Source organism: Phyllostomus hastatus, unplaced genomic scaffold (assembly GCF_019186645.2).
Source record: "Phyllostomus hastatus isolate PE091 unplaced genomic scaffold, TTU_PhHast_1.1 phas_scaffold_21, whole genome shotgun sequence".
NCBI classification, from domain to species: Eukaryota; Metazoa; Chordata; class Mammalia; order Chiroptera; family Phyllostomidae; genus Phyllostomus; species Phyllostomus hastatus.
The window spans coordinates 13,418,422-13,434,911 of record NW_025334017.1 but is presented as its reverse complement, the minus strand read 5'-3'; the positions used below and the strand labels follow the sequence as shown (position 1 = coordinate 13,434,911).

Sequence of the window (16,490 nt, the reverse complement as noted above, 5' to 3'; positions counted from 1 at the left end):
TATATGGATGGAGAAGACCCAGGAAAAACATGTCTTTGTGGATAGGAATGCCTTCTAGCAAGCCAGTGATAGGAAATACAAGTTAATTGTGCATTACTCATTACTACATCATTGCTCAATAGGTTCTATAGTATCTGTAGTATATTTTTAATAGGAGACCGTGGGAAGTACTATAGTGTGCCATAGGAGATTATTTTTACTAAGGGTAAAAACATGAAGGGTTTTATGGTTTTTACTGTGGCTTTAGTTCCCATTAACTTAACAAAGTTTCTAACCCTAGAGACTTCTAGACCTTATTGGAGTTGGGAATAACCCTTGAAGAGAGAATGATGTGTGCTCATGTGTGTGTAAGTGGAATGCTGTTTACCTATGCATCTGAGCTCTGTTTTAGTGGTGGTGGCTTTAATAAAAGAAAACATTGAGCCTTGGCTGGCATAGCTCAGTGGATTGAGCATGGGCCTGTGAACAAAAGGGCTGCTGGTTCCCAGTCAGGGCACATGCCTGGGTTGCAGGCCTGGTCCCCAGTAGGGGCATGTGAGAGGCGAGCACACATTGATGTTTTTCTCCCTCTCTTTCTCCTTCCCTTCCCCTCTCTCTGGAATTAAATAAATAAAATCTTTAAGAAAAGGAAAAAGAAAACATTGAAATGAGGAATTCTGGGAAACTATAAAGCAGTTAACCAGCATTCTAAAGCAGAGCTCACCAACTTAATAATTAGACCTCAAGAGGAGATGTAAGATAAATTTAATTAGGGGTTATAAGACCTAGAATATCTCTTAAAATAAATAAGAACTTAATTAACTAAAAAACACAAAACCTGATATGGTTTTATATCTGGGGTATACAAGAGCTATTTTTAACAGCAAATATTTTCGAATGTTTTATAGATAGCAGCCATTGTGTTAAATGCTTCATTGTCTTCATTTATGCTCAGAACAATGCCATGTGGCAGCTGCTTTTTTATTGTGGTACAAACACATAACCTTAAATTTATCATCAACCATGTAAAATGTACAGGTTAGTAGTGTTAAATATATTCACATTGTTGTATAACAGATCTCTAGTTCCTTTTCGTCTTACAACACTGAAGCTCTATACCCATTAAACGGTAATTCCCCCTCCCTTACCATGTGGCAACTGCCTTTCTACTTTGTGTTGGTATGGTTTTGACAACTTTAGATATTTCATATGAGTGGAATAACACCATATTTGTCCTTTTGTGACTGGCTTCTGTTGCTCAGCATAATGTCCTTGAGGTTCATTCATGTTGTCACTTGTGACAAGACTTCCTTTTTAGGGCTGCATGATATTCCATTTTATGTGTAGACCACATTTTCTTTATTCATTCATCTGTTGATGGACATGTGTGTTGCTTCCACTTCTTGACTATTGTGAATAATGCTGCTATGAGCATAGGTATGCAAATATTTCTTTGAGGTCCTGCTTTCAGTCCTTTTGTGTATATAACCAAAAGTGAGATTATTGGATCATATGGTAACTCCATCTTTTATTTTTTGAGGAACCTCTATATTGTTTTTCATAGTGGCTGTGTCATTTTGCATTCACACTGACAGTGCCTAAGGGTTTCAACTTCTCTGCATTCTCACCGCTTGTTGTTTTCTGTTCTTTTGATAGTGGCTGCCCTGAATGGGTGTGAGGTGATATCTTGTTGTAGGTTTACTTGCATTTCCCTAATGATTCATAATGTTGAACATCTTTTCATGTATTTATTGGCCACTTGTATAGCTTCTTTGGAGAAATGCCTGTTTAAGCCTTTTCCATTTTTTATATAAAAATTTATTTTTAAATTATAGATGACATTAAACACTTACCAGATATATGATTTGCAATTATTTTTTCCAATTTTGTAGGTTGCCTTTTCACTCTCTTGATTATTTCCTTTGATGTGCAGGAATTTTTATGTTTGGTGTAGGCTCATTGTCAGTTTTTTATTTTGTTGCCTATGCTTTATCCAAGATACCATCGCCAAATCCAGTGCCTAGATGCCTTTCTCCTATTTTTAAAAGGAATTTAATAGTGTTAGGTCTTGCCTTCAGGTCTTTAGTCCAGTTTGGGTTGATTTTTGTGTATGGTGTAAGATAAGGGTCCAACTTCATTCTTTTGCATGTGGATATTCAGCTTTCCAGTGTCATTTGTTAAAGACGCTCTCCTTTGCCTCATTGTGTGTTCTTGGCTTCCTTCTCAGAAATTGGCAGCTGCTTTTACTTTTTATGTTTTATAGATGTGGAAATCAAGATTAAGTAATGTGCTTAAGGTCATCTAAAAAGAGGCAAAACCAGCATCCAAGCTAATCATCCAAAGCCTGAGCTTTAACTTTCAAAATTATGGAACAGGAAAGGGAGGGAAAAGTTTATAAACCTCTGGTGTGACTTTGACTGAGTTCTTAATTTTGTTATCTACAGAGAAGACAATGGAGCAAGGCTGGTGGTTTTTTACTTTTAATTTTAAAATTTAAAAAGACATATTTATGCAGCATCCTGATCAGACTATTACATTTGGCAGTCAACAGCATGGGTGCAGAAAAACTACATTAAAACCCTTTGTTGGAATGCTTCATACTTTCCACAGAACAGAAACTAAAATAACGTGTTATTCAATTTGTCACAAATACAGTCCTGGAGTTTTGCCCATTCACATGAGTATTGTCTAAAACATGGCTTCTTTGTGGCAGCTAGGTCCTGCCACCACTGTGCGTGGCTGAGTTCACAAATCTGTTGTAACCTGTAGCTTCCCTGTCACTTCTCTGCTAAGTGTTGCAATTAAAAGCTGGCAATAATTAAAACCTCTGCCACTGCCACAGCTACTGCTGCTACTGGAATCTCCATAGCCACCTGGGTATCATGGCTTGGCAAAGCATGAGCCTCCACCACCATAGGGGCCAGAGCTTCTGCCTCTAAAGTCTCCTCCTTTCATGGGTCCAAAATTTGAAGATTGATTGTCGTAATTGCCAAAACCGTTGTAGCTTCTACCACATCCAAAATTGCTTCCATCATTACTGAGTCCATTATAACCACCCCCACTGCCACCATATCCACCACCACCACGTCTGCCACCAAAGCCACTTTGCCCACTGAAGTTTCCTCCACCACCAAAGTTGTCATTCCCACCAAAACCACTTCCATGACCACCTCCAAGGTTTTCAGAACCACTTCAACCTCTTTGGCTGGATGAAGCACTGGCCATCTCTCGCTTAAACAGGGATTTTCTTACTTCGCAGTTGTAACCATTCACAGCACGGTACTTCTGAATGACAATCTTGTCTACAGAGTCATGGTCATCAAAGGTTACCAAAACAACGCCTCTCTTTTTTTGCCACTGCCTTGGTTAGTCATGATTTCAATCCCTTCAGTTTTCCCATACTGATCTCTTAGGTGATGCTCTTCAGTGCCTTCTTTAATGCCACTGACAAAAATCTTTTTCACAGTTCAGTGGGCACCAGGTCTTGAGAGTCTTGAGACAGCTCTCTTGGTTCCGCATCTCTTCTTCCATCCACCTTATGTGGCCTTGCGTTCCTGGCTGCATTCGCTTCCTCCACAGTGTGGAACGTGACAGATCCAAAGAATCTGGAGTGCATGGAGTTTTGATTTCTCCTCACCACAGGGTCTGCGAGTGTTCCTGATTGCTTCACATGGCTCCTCAGACTCTCATCGGTTGCTCCAAATGTCAAACCTCCAATAAAGAGCTTCCGCAGCTGTTCCAGCTCTTTGGGAAACTCTGACTTAGACCTGATGGCTGCGGGAGGGCAGACTTCAACGATGCTTACTCGGCGGCATGCACCGGCAGAAAGGAGTGTTCTAACCAAAGGACCTCAAGGCTGATGGCTTTTTAGATTTCTACTGCCTCTGAAGTTCTCCAGTTCTTTGCCTTTTTAGCCCTGGTTGATATCATCTTGTCCTGGAACTTGGATCTTGGCTCTGGAGAGGATATGTCTTTCAGGAGCTCTGCCTTTCAGAAGCTGGTCTCTTGAGCAGATCCTCCAGCCCCTGGTGGCTTGAGTGATGTGGCCATGTGACAGCTGTCTGTGGGGAATCAGGCGTTCCTTTTGCTCCTATTTCAGGCAGCTGCATATTACCTGATGGGGAATTCAGTCTTCTTCCTGTCCTGGGAATTATGATTGCTCATGGAACCATCACCCTGCAAAAATGCTAATCCCTGTTACCTAATATAACTGAGAAAGGCGGGTGCAGGTTACTCTTACTTAAAAGTACAGAGCATATTCACATAATTAATATTTTCACCATGACAAAATGACATACTTGCAAGTATATGAAATTGAATTGTCCAGCACCTGACTTATTAGCATGAAGAAATTCTTAGCCACGATACTGATCTTGTCGGGTATTTTCCTATTTTTTTGGCCTTGAATTCTTATCAAGGAAATAGAACTTTCAAGTTTTTGTTTCTGTTTTGTGAAGAGAGGGGAGAACTAAGTGAACAAGACTGTAGGTGGTAAATGCCAGACCTGAGACTTGCTGACTGCAGGTCAACTTCTGATCAACGTGTAGAGGTGGACCAACCATCCTCATTTGCCCAGTGTTATTGGGTTAGTGATATTTGCCAGTATCTTGTCTAGAAATACGCTTATGTCCCTGGTATGCAATTTCAGCTGGATGGGGAGCCTTTCCTGACTTGAATTGCATTTGAATGACTTTCCTTTAGGTGGAGGACAGGGTAAATTTTAACAAGATGCAAAGATCTTCCTGAGGTCAATCTGGAAATTATCCTGTGCAAAAGACTTACTTAAAAATATATATAAATCTTAGGACAATGATTTGAAATTTGTTTTTGCTAGCTTAAGATGTCTCTAGTTATTATTTCATTTCTGTGAAACTCTCAAGAGAAATTAGTTTTATTTTTTTAATTGGTCAAAGGAGAATTTTTATTACTTTTTCATACAGAAAACTCAACAGTGCACACTTAGCCCAGCTTGGTAGCCAGTTCCTTAGCCTTGGCCTTTTCTGGCTTGGTGATGCGAGCCACTGACTTTGGACCCAGGATGTTGCCTCCCGAGTGGTGGCAGATCTCATCATATCTGTCGTTGTAATTGGTTCAGAGAGCTTCCACCAACTTAGCCAGAGCTCCTGTGTCTTCCTGGTTAACCTGTGTGAAGGCCACAGTGGTGCAGGTGTTCTTGTGGACTAGACGTCCCAGCCTGGTCTTCCCCTTGATGATGCGGTAGGGGACACCACCTTCTGGCCTGGGGTGGGCAGGAGAACACCAGCTCAATGGTATCCATGTCATGTGCAATCTCTACCAGCTGGGCTTTCTTGTTCTCCACCAGGATCGTGACAGTATTAACCCCTGCTTGAAGGACAGGTGGCCTCGTGGTGGGGACATCCCCTTTGCTGGCTGCTTTTTTCTCAGCCTGGGCCAGCAATCTATACATCTCACGCTTTGTCTCTGGTTGGTCCTTGTGGGCCAGCTCGAGCAGCTGCATATCTGTTCAGCAGTCCAAGGTCTGGGTGAACTGGTTAATGGCAGGAGGCATTTTCAGACTCTCATAGAGAGTAACCCTTTGCCTCGGCAGCCAAATGTAGCAGGCCATTTGACAAAGTGGGTGAGGTCCCTTTTGGGCTGGATGTCCTGTCTGATGCCAAAATTCTTAGGCCTTTTCTCAAACAGGGGATTTACCACCTTCTTGGCCTCCTGCTCCTTCACAACAGCAGGGGCCAGCATCACCTTCTTCCCCTTAGCCTTCTCTCCCTTCGGCATCTTGGGCAGCAGGAGGAGAGCTTACTTTCTTTAGGAACAGTGGGGGCAGTGGTAGCTAAAGGCAAGAAGGGAATGGCAGGGCAGTGCTCCTCCCGATGGCTGGGATCCATTTTTTCAGTTGTACAATGTCCTCTCTGCACACTTTCTTTCCTCCTATGTTCTAGAGCCATTGTTGTCGGGGAGTGGCCTGTGGGATCATCACGTGCATTCTCATGGGACCCCTATTTATTCACTTGCCACTTTGGGGATGACCAACTTAGGACTTAAACCTTCCAGGTCACCCATCTTACAGGAGTGATAAACCAGCTATAGAAGACTTATTAGTAATTTGACACAAACACAACTGTAATTATGGCTTGACATGACTTGGACCAAATCACATCACTTTTAGGACCTCAGTTTCCTTTTCTGTAAAATGATCTTGTTTGACCATACCAGAAGACTTCTTATCTAATCTACGGTGATTTTTTGAAAGCTTGATTGGGGATTGGAGCATGGGAGTGGGTAGTCACTGTATGCCATATACTGGATTTTAAAAACTAACTGTAAGAAGTGGATCCTGATCTCCAAGGAGTTTACAATCTAGTTTGATTATGTATTTAGCACCATCTATTCTAAATGATTTGAGATGGTCTGTGGGTTGTGTGACCTCTAGCAAGTCACTTGACATCTCAGGGTTTCAGCTTTCAAATTTGTAAACAGATAGAATTGAATTAGAATCTCAAAGGGTCTTTCTGGGATTAAACTCTCTGATTTCTTCTGGGCCTATTGTGTCATAATCCAGAAGCTAGCACATTCAAGGCTGTTAAATCTTGTTGCTGCTGGGGCTGGGCTGCCTTGGGTTTGAATCCTAGTTCTGCCAGGGCCAATGTAACCTGGGGCAGGTTCTGTGGCTTCTCTCTGTCTGATCCTACCTCTGTTAACACCAGGATCATTATGGACTAGTTGTGAATTAAGGCGCCTGATGCACTTAACACAGGCCTGGCACATGATTAAACACTCAAAAAAGTGTGCTGTCATTAAGTAAAAAAGTTAATCCTGTTCAGGAAGAGAGTGGTGTTCACTTTCATTGCAGCTGGCAGGGTACAGCTTCTCTCGTGGCTTTTCTGTGTAGGTTGCCTGCCTCACAAGCTATGTTCAATGTACCTGTGTTGATTGCCCTGCCCGGGTCCCTGTGCGTTAGGCTGGCCCTGAGCCAGGAGGAACTAGAATGTGGGTTCCATGACATCACCTCTTCTGGAGGCATCCCCCCCTCCCCACCCCCCACTATAATGCATGGACTCTATGCTTCCCTGGGTCTGCATTGGCTGTTATCTTCCTTCAAGGAGAGAGTGATCCCAGGGAGAAAGAAGACAAAGCTTTTAGGTTATAAATAGCTTCCTGATGAGATGCTCTTGCTATGGGCTTCTGATAATTATGATGATGGGAGCTGCTGGCTATAATCAAGTTTAATTGCTAAGGATCCTAGGGAGGTGGCCCTATGAACATATATTCATGGGCTATTTTCACGCTTTTCTGTCCTATTCTAGATTTAACACTCTCCGATCAGGTCTCCAGCCAGCAAGTTCTGGTAACTTCAGAGCATTTTGAGGTTCTTGCAGGGGACCTATGACTCTCATGAATAGTCCACTTCTATCCTGGCTCGTGTGGTTATGACAGATGGGGAAGTGGGGTAGATGATGTGAAGGAGCAGAGAGCCAGTGCCTGGGAAATACAGATATGGGCCTTCTGGATCTACTTCTCTCAGAGAGGGCACACAGTATATGTGTGTGTGTGTATGTGTTTGAGTTAGGGGTGCAGGAGGAGAAACAGAGCGAGTGGAAGAAATAGCTACATTTGCAGGCTGCCTTTATGCTGCCCCTCAGAAATATGACCACACCTTGCTATCGCTGCAGTAGGAATTTTTGCATTTCTCCAAATCCTTAGTTTTCACTGGTCAAATGGTAGTTTACAGATTATTCTCAATGTCTCTTGTTGTTCCTTCTCTCTCTACCTAGTGAGTTCATGGCCTATTAGTGCTCTATGCAGAGTTTGCATGGCAATAAAGGTCTGATTAAATTTTGTTTATATTTAATTACACTTATAAAAGGTTTTGCTTAAAAAGTTGAAAGGTGGTGATGTCTGAAAAAAAGTTTGGATTTGTATCAATGAGCCATGTTTTTCGTGCCATGATGTCACAGGCAATGCTCAAGTCATTAGTATTTGTTACTAATTTGCTTTCTGTCTTTCCTGTGTGCACTGGCCCTAGCTCCCTCCCTATCCACTTTTGAGGCTTTCAGCTACCTGTAATAATACCTATCGACTGTCTCAGAAAAAGTCCTCAGGCTCCACTTCCTGCCCTAAATTCTCAACCAGCTTGCTCTGCCCTACTGCCTCCCACTCATGTTCACTGCCTGGGACCTTATTTTCTTCTCCTCGCCCTGTCCCTGTGGATTCCACTGGACTCTTTCCTTGGATCTTAATTCACCAGGATGCTGAGCTTTGCTCTCTATTAGTGCTTTCTGGCTGCTGGCCACTTCCCTTGTATAAAGACTGCTTGCTCAGCTCTCAGAACCTCTCTGGGGCCTGGGGCATGGGACTCCCTTGTCTTGGCATTAAGTCTGACATCAAACCCACACACAGGTGCTTCCCTGTATACAGCTCATCTCCATAGGGGTTATTTTGTGTTTGTGGTTGGTGAACTCACTGGGTTAGGCACAACCCAGTTTTAATGAGGCTCATGACCATGAGTTTTATGCGAGTTAGTCACCATTGCTCTGTCCCATAATGCACTGCTACCTTGTCCTGTCAACTTGCAAATGAGGTTATTTACTGACCTCTAGGAAGCAGGGAATAGGAGCAATGCTCACCCATCCCCATTGCAAAGAACAAACACAAAAACAAAATACAAAATCCCCCTCCCTTATCCCCCACCCCCTCCATAAAAGCTCCACTGCAAGGCCATATATTCTATATCAGTACACAAAAAATGTATTATAATAATCGTAAAAATTAACTTGGCACAATAATGATGCTATGGCAATTATAATCATCACCTTGTAAGTACCGCAGTCCTGCAAAGGCAGGGTGTTTAAGTGTTCTGACCCAGCTGGTTTTAAATGACTGGAATGATTCTAGGTCTTTTCTAGTTTCTTTTTAGCATGTTTGACCACATCCTGATAGATGGCTTGTCTTTTCTTGTTTGTTTGTTTCAAATTTGTATGTCAAACAAAATGTTCACGTGTTTTGTTGGCCATTGTATTTAGGTCAAAAGAGTATTTCTTTTCTTTTTTGGTTTTGATACCCTTTCATATACCCAAAAGATGAATTGTTACTCTATCTAAGTTACTAGGCTAAACAGCACACGCTGATTATCACACGTTTTCTTTAAGGAGTTGATTTCAGATTATGCTGGCTCAGTTTCGAAGCTGTAGGTTGTCTTGGTTTAAGAAAAACTGATATGCAAAAATAAAAACCTAGAAAACATACATTTTTTCATGTGAGAAGGTGAATTTCTTACACTATAATTCATTTTTTTGCTATTTTATAAATTTCTTTAGCTATGGTTATAGAAAACTTACCTGGTCTGTAGCTTTTAAGAGTATATCCATCCATTAAAATCTCATACATGTATATCCTTTAAGAATTTTTTTCATTAATTTATTGGGGTGACATTGGTTAATAAGATCCTATAGATTTTGAGTGTACATTTCTGTGACACTAGATCTGTATACCACACTGTACACCCGCCACCTGCAGTCAAACCATCTTCCCTCACCACATGTTAAGTGCCCTGCAACCCCCACGCCCCACCCCCTTCCCTCTGGCAACTGCCACATTGCTGTCTGTCACACACGTGTATTCTAATTCGAGATATTTATTTCTTGCTGATCACAGAATTTAGCTAATAAGTGCCTCTCTCCCTTTTGAGTTTTCTTCTCCTTTTTTTTTTTTAATTTGACATTATCTGTGATTTTGATTTGAGGGCTATTAGTAGTTTCATTAATGTCACAAATCAAGCTTGCCACTAAGTCTGTGGGTTCCCACTGGGACCTTCCCTAACTCTTAAAACATTGTTGGTTGATTATTATCCTTTGCTTCAATTTACTCCTGCTGATTAAAAGACTTTTGGCTGCTCTAATGTGAGTCCATCTGAATTCATGTTTCACAGAAGACTCTGGAAGGCCTACAGTCAAATGTCTACCTAAGGTTAATTTGTCTGCTCATTTACTCAACGAAAATTTTTTTCCCAAAATGGCTAGATATTTTATCACTGATTTTATTACTTAATTTGTTATGATTCATTCTTTCTTTTGTATTATTCTTTCATTAGAGATTTTTGTTAGATATACTTGTGTCAATATAATTTGAAAAATTCATCGGTTTCTTGGTTTTAAAGAAAATTACCAGTGTGTTAACAGGCACGGTCACTGATTTCCCCTGTGACTTTGTACAATCTAAACCTACTGTGGTGATTAAATATCAGTTTTGTAAATAGTATAGATATGTCAAGATTTGTGTTAATAATGCTAGTTCCTAATGGGTGAGTTTTTAATTTCATTGTTGTTAAAATTAGGGTTTTAATGACCAGTTTATTTATTCACCATTTTGATTGTGTTTTTACCCACTTAATTTCCAGAATTTCTTCTTTATGAGATATTCCTTTTAGTTACCTGTAAATTATTTAAGTTAGAATAAGCTCAGTATATTTCACTTATTAACCTCCCCTCTATGTTCAGGTTTCTATTAAACGTGCTTTCATTTCTTTCCAGCAAAGGATTCTTCTATTATCAGTGCTTTGACAGGCTTCTTTGTAGCTAAATAATCCTGCTCTCATAACGAGAGCATTTTTCTTTTTATTAGAACTAGAATTCATTATACCAAAATTTTCCAATGAATTTCCACTTTCCCCCACTCTACCTGATGTATATTGTTTCTCTGATAAATGAATAGAATGTGTTCAAAGTTTCTACTGAAGCTCACAGTGGCTTATGCTTCTGAGATGCACAACTGCCTGTCAACCAGATAAATGTAAGACTTTGAGACACAGGCACCATCCCTTCAGCCAGCTGGGTATTAATAAACTGGAACTGTGTTTTGATATTTGCTAAAGGGAGGCAGCACAGGAGACTGGACAGGAGTCGGGGTGAAACCTGACGCTCGAGGCTTGGAGTTAGACGCGGTTCCGCCACTTAATCATCCTGTGATCTCGAGTCACCCAGCTGCTCTGACTCATCTCCTGCACTTGTGAATAATGACTTGTACTCTACCTGTGTTATACATGTGGCCATAAGAAGAAATGGGAGAATTGAAAACAATGTCCTTTCATTCAGCAAAGGTTGCTAGAAACACACCCTGTGCTAGATGCTGGGGTGTGACACAAACCAGCACTGCCTTTGTGGAGCTTAGTCCGATGGGGAGACAAACAGTGTACAGGTAAAGGACAAGCAATTACAAACCATGCTAAGTGCTGTAAATAAACAGAACCACATGGCATTGCATTTGGACAGGAAGTATTTAATAAAAAGATCCCTAGAGGAAGCCATATGTAAGCAAAGCTTAACAGATATTGGAGAACCGTGATATGGACAATGTAATGTCAGTACATAATTCTGATATCAAAGACCTTAGAATGGGCTTCTTTTTTCAGTTTTGTTTATTCATTTATTTTATTCTTTAGATTCCACATGTTAGTGAAATCATATGGTATTTGTCTTTGTCTGACTGGCTTATTTCACTTAGCATAATTCCCTCTAGGTCCATCCATGCTGACACAGAGATGTTGGGATCCTAATTTTTTTTTATTTTTTATGGCCAAATAATATTTCATTGGATAATGTACCACAGCTTTTTTGTCCACTTGTCTATTGATGGGCATTTGGGTTGCTTCCATGTCTTGACTATTGTAAATAATGCTGAATGAACATAGTGTAGAATGAGCTTATTAAACCTGTCTGATGATCATAAAAATGCAGACTCCTGGACCTGCCTGTGTGGGGCTTCTGATTTAGTAGGGCTATGGTCACTTTCTTGCATCTGTACTTTTTAAAAGCTTCCCAGATAATCCTGGGACACTGTTGTCCTGGAGAAATCCTGGTCAGAAACGACAATTTCCTTTCAAGGGAATGACCATGGCCTAGTCTTCTTTTACCTTGCTGCCCATCTGCTGAGTGCAGGTTCTTACCTATTCTCTACCTTTTTGAAACTTCTGTGACAAAGGGCCTGGGCCTCCCCAACACTGCTGTGGAGCGGGTCCTCACTTCCCAGCAGGTGGGGGAAACTCCTGGATGCTGTTTAAGTAGGGGGAGGAAGGTCTGTTTCTGGTGCATGTATTGCAATTCGGGTACATAATATTGTATCCTTAAGTAGACTGCTGTGGGTTGTTTTGGAAATTTGAATGCTTTTGGTAACTATACCTTTTGGAAACATTCAGAAATCTCCTACAAAGGTAAGCCTGGAGATTCCTCACAGCAGAATTTGTCGTACTTTTCTCCTCTGTCTAGTTGTAATATAACTTTAATATATTTTAGCATGTCTTTAATATAATTGAGTAGTTTTAAATATGGAATTAGTACTAGCTCTGATGTTGGGATCCTATCGTCTTAGCAAACCTCAGTCTGAGTCAAAAGGCACCAGGAGTCCCTTCCTCTTTTCTCCCCCCTCCTGGGGTCTTCAGGAGAGCCAACAGCAGTGTATTTGAGAACAGAGTAGCCGCTGGGATTTACCAGTGAGAGGCTTTTAAGAAATTTGTTTGTTTTCTATGCTCCAAATGACATTCTGTAAAGGTTGGTTATTAGCAGTCCAGTTGAGTTTAGTGGCTGCTAGAGCATGTCTAGTGGCAAATATTCTTTTGGAACAAAGCTTGTCCTTAACTGGAGAATGAATAGTCTGAAGAATGATTCTTAGTAGTCTCAGGGTCTGAGCTGCAGGTCACCTTTTCTGCCCAGTGATTGCTGCCTTTAGGACCACCTAAACCTGAAGCATGCTGGTTGTTTCCTGGTGAGAAGGAATTAACATGTGGTCTCTGGACACATTTATCTTTATAAAGCACCTTGGGATTATGAGGGGTCACCCTTTATGTGGGAAAACCCAGACACTTCCAGGTTCCTCTGGCAGGGGGACTTTCAGGTGGGGTGAGTAACTCACCAATGGGACTGATATGCCTGTTCACTTCTCCCTGAGCTGCTTCACTTCTGTTTTTGCCTCATTTTCACCTCACTAGGAGGCTAGGGGCAGGCTGGGCAGCCTCCGCTCTGTGTGCTAACAGCTATGGAATGGATGATGCCTTCCCTGGTTTTCTTTAAAATAGACTGCAGCTTGTAAAAGACAGGGAAATAAACTCAGAAAATACAAGAAATTGATTGATTTCTAAGGAATAGATTTTAGATCCTAACAAACATGCCTTGCTTCCAGGCTTGATTTTGTCCTACATCTTCTCTTGGGAATTCTAATATCTATACCCAGTGGATAGTGAAAAACTCACATTTATACCTGGCCAGGTATAACATCTACCCTGGGCTCTGATCTGCTTCACAAGGAAGGCACATCTTATAAATATTCCTTTTCCTAGATCAAGATTCCTGTCTATCAGGATTTCTTTGTGGCTGCTCCCTCCCTTCTTCTTCTCCCTGATAGGGCAGTGAAGAGGTGAGGGTAGGATGTGCCTGGCTGCCAGAATCCCTTGAGAGGTGTAGGATGGTCTTTTAGCTAGAGCTCTGGGTACCACAGAAACCAAGGAACAAGCGCACGGTGTGAGATGGCAGGTGTGGTAGAGAACAGGGGAGGGAGGGTGCAGAAACATGTAAATCCCTCTCTCCTTTCACTGAAACTGGAGATGACGAGAAGATGAAATGTACACCCATTGGATGATGACAGTGCAGTTCCTGTCATTGGATGCTGTCAGGCTCCCAAGAGGGAGACGGTCTTTTGGCTGAGGCTAGAGGAGTCCACCTTGGCGGGTGAGAGGGGCATGATGGAAATAGAAGACGAGGAAGGGGGAAAGGCGTGGTGTGGAGCTTGTAAGTCTCAGTTTGGCAGGAACCGAGAGTCTTCCTGGGTGAGCATGACCGTGTGTTTGGGCCAGATTTCGGACAGCCTAGAAGGTGCTGTGACTTGTAAATGATACTTTTACCCCAGGCCTTTTAACCCAACAATGCTAGCTTGATTTGGCATCTTTTAGTCCAACTTTTACAAAAAATTGCCCCATTCTCCATTTTCACTTAACAGAAAATGAAAATAGATAAAATTGAGACCATATAAATCATCCTCTGGACTGTTTCTCAATGTTAAGATTCATTGGGTTTTCTGTATTATCATTGGGAATATAGTCAAGGGAATAATTTATGTTGAGAAAGTCTTTCTTTTTGTGTGTATATTTCTTATTTTGAGGAAAATAGTCTCAGTGAGAGCTTTACTTGTCATAGGGTTATTGATTTTTCTAAGTTCAGGGGGACATCGGGTGTTAATCAGGCTTTATTTTCATTGTAGGGCAAAGCAATATGTTGCCGTATATGATAATTCTAAGACTCTAAGGAAACTCGACAAATTAGTCTATTCCCCTGTAAAATGCTTGAAGCACCTTAAGGGAATTGCTCACAAATAAAGGAATTCTAGCATTTCCTGGGTTGCATTTATCTTAAAAATAATTGAGACCAGTGGTTGTCCAGCCTTAGCAAGCATCGGAGCCACCTGGGGGGCTTGTTCAGACCCAGGCTGCTGGGCCCCCCTCCCCTCAGTGGGTCTGGTTCTGTAGGTACAAGGTGGGGCCTGAGAATTTGCATCGCTGTCTAGTGTCCAGGTGATGCTGGTGCCCCTGGTCTGGTGACAACTCCCTTTGTTCTGCAGGACACTGGTTTCACAGGCTTTGCTAGTTGGCTCCTTAGTTTATCCACTCAAGAAATATTTACGGTAAATCCCACTCTTCTCAGACAGTGTTTTAGGCGCCGGGGGTTACAGCAATGCTGAAGACCAATCCTGGCTCCAGAAGCCTCTATTCTGGTGCAAGAGGCAGTCAGTGCATCATGTTACTGGAGGCAGGGATGAGGGCTGTGAAGAGAAGGACACCAGGTAGGACCCCGGAGGAGAGTGGAAGTCAGGAAAGGTCTCTTTGGGGAGACAGGTTGTCTAGGCAGAGGTCGGGCTGGTCAGAGGGTCTGAGGCTGGGAGGGGTTGCGTGTTTGAGGCCGGTCTGACTGGAGTAAAGGGAGGGGGCAAGAGGAGGGGGAGCGATCAGAGAACGAGGCGGTCACTGACGAGTCACACATGAAACGTCCCTGTTAACCACATACGTTCAGGAAACGCTGGTCTCAACAACATTAAACGTTTTTCCTTATTGCAGAATTTCTTAAAGCCTTTACCCTGCTGAGAGCCATTACACATTTCCAGGAGAAAACTAAGGCATTTAGTCTTTCTCAAACTTAAGACTATCACAAAACGCTTAACCCCGTAGGTATCTTAGAGACTGGTGTTCTTTGAAATCCTTCTGGGGAGTCTTAACCGTGTGTTTTCCTTCCTCATTTTCCAGCCAAGGAAACTGAGGAGCAGAGAAATTAAAGGACTTGTGCAAAATAATGAAGCTTGAGGTGACGGGGTGTGGTGGAAAGAACGCTGAGTTTGGAGGTGGAAAACCAGACGGGAGGCTTTGCCGTTCGCTGTTATACAGTGTAAATGGGGGACCTAGTACAGCCTCCCGAACTCTGTGGGTCTCATGAAATGAGGGGATTGCAGTGTCTCTCTCTAACGACCCTGGAGTCACTTGGAGTGTGTGTGGCTACTGATTGTATCATTTGTTTTTTTGACTGCTGAGTTTGTGTCAGCTGAGGCAAAGGAAAAGCATTGGGCGACACATGTAGATATATTAATCAAATACTACTATTTAGATTCTTTCTTTTTTGCTTGCAAATGGGTACACTTCCTGAGCTAGTAATTAAAATAAAATCTGCCAGAGAATGTAAAACTCTAAATGATAAAATGTTGGGAAAGAAAATAAGAAACATAGAAAGACAAAGAGCTATGGTAATGTACTTTGCTGAAGAATGTTTTAACACAGCTTTTAATTTTAATGAAATCATAATTGATTTGAGTGTAAATAGTAAATCACAACAGACAAAACTTACCTTTTTCTTGTGTGCTTTCTGAGGAACTGATGAGGGAAGGGCAACCAAAATAAGACTCAGATTGTGGTCTGTTACTCACTTGGGTCATATTGGACTGGTGCTCTCTGGGCTCATTTTCCTTGGGGATTTTACAGCTCTCTTAGTTTAAGCTGGCATCATAAATATACCTTTACAGCTTAACTAATTTCATCTATATTTGCCTTAAAAGGGTATTAGCAATAGATCTTTGTCAAAGTGTGGTTTGGGACTGAGGGCTCCGACACTCATGATGAACCCCCTGTGAAGTCACAGGTGCTTCGAAGGTGTGGGTTCTCCCTCATTCTGTGCCCTTGACACAGGATACTCCTGGCCTCCTTGTGGTTGGGTGGGGCTATGTGACAAGTTCTGCGACCAAAGAGTCGTGTGTAGTAACAGGTGATGCCTTCAGGCCAGAGCACATAAGTGCCAGGACAAGACCCTGTAGAGCCTTCTTTCTCTCTGTCATGGGACAACATTCTGGTGCCATCAACTTGGGTTCTGGAATCAGAAGTCATGGAGTAGGTCCCCTAGGTGACCCTCGATAGATTATTAATTGTGAGCAAGGATTAAACCTTTGTGTTTAATTCCTAAAATGCTTTCGGTTGCTTGTTATAGCAGCATAATGTAGCCTCTCCTGACTATTGG

The 16,490-nt window shown here is 42.0% G+C and overlaps 1 protein-coding gene and 2 pseudogenes across 3 annotated transcripts in view; 1 reads left to right on the top strand and 2 right to left on the bottom strand.

The window, feature by feature from the left end:
* SLCO5A1 (solute carrier organic anion transporter family member 5A1) overlaps positions 1 to 16,490 on the top strand; it is a 119,743-nt gene that overhangs the window by 11,503 nt on the left and 91,750 nt on the right. The gene's annotated exons all lie outside the window — the stretch shown is intronic.
* On the bottom strand, positions 2,725 to 4,541 carry LOC123833211 (annotated as a pseudogene).
* On the bottom strand, positions 4,939 to 5,733 carry LOC123833095 (annotated as a pseudogene).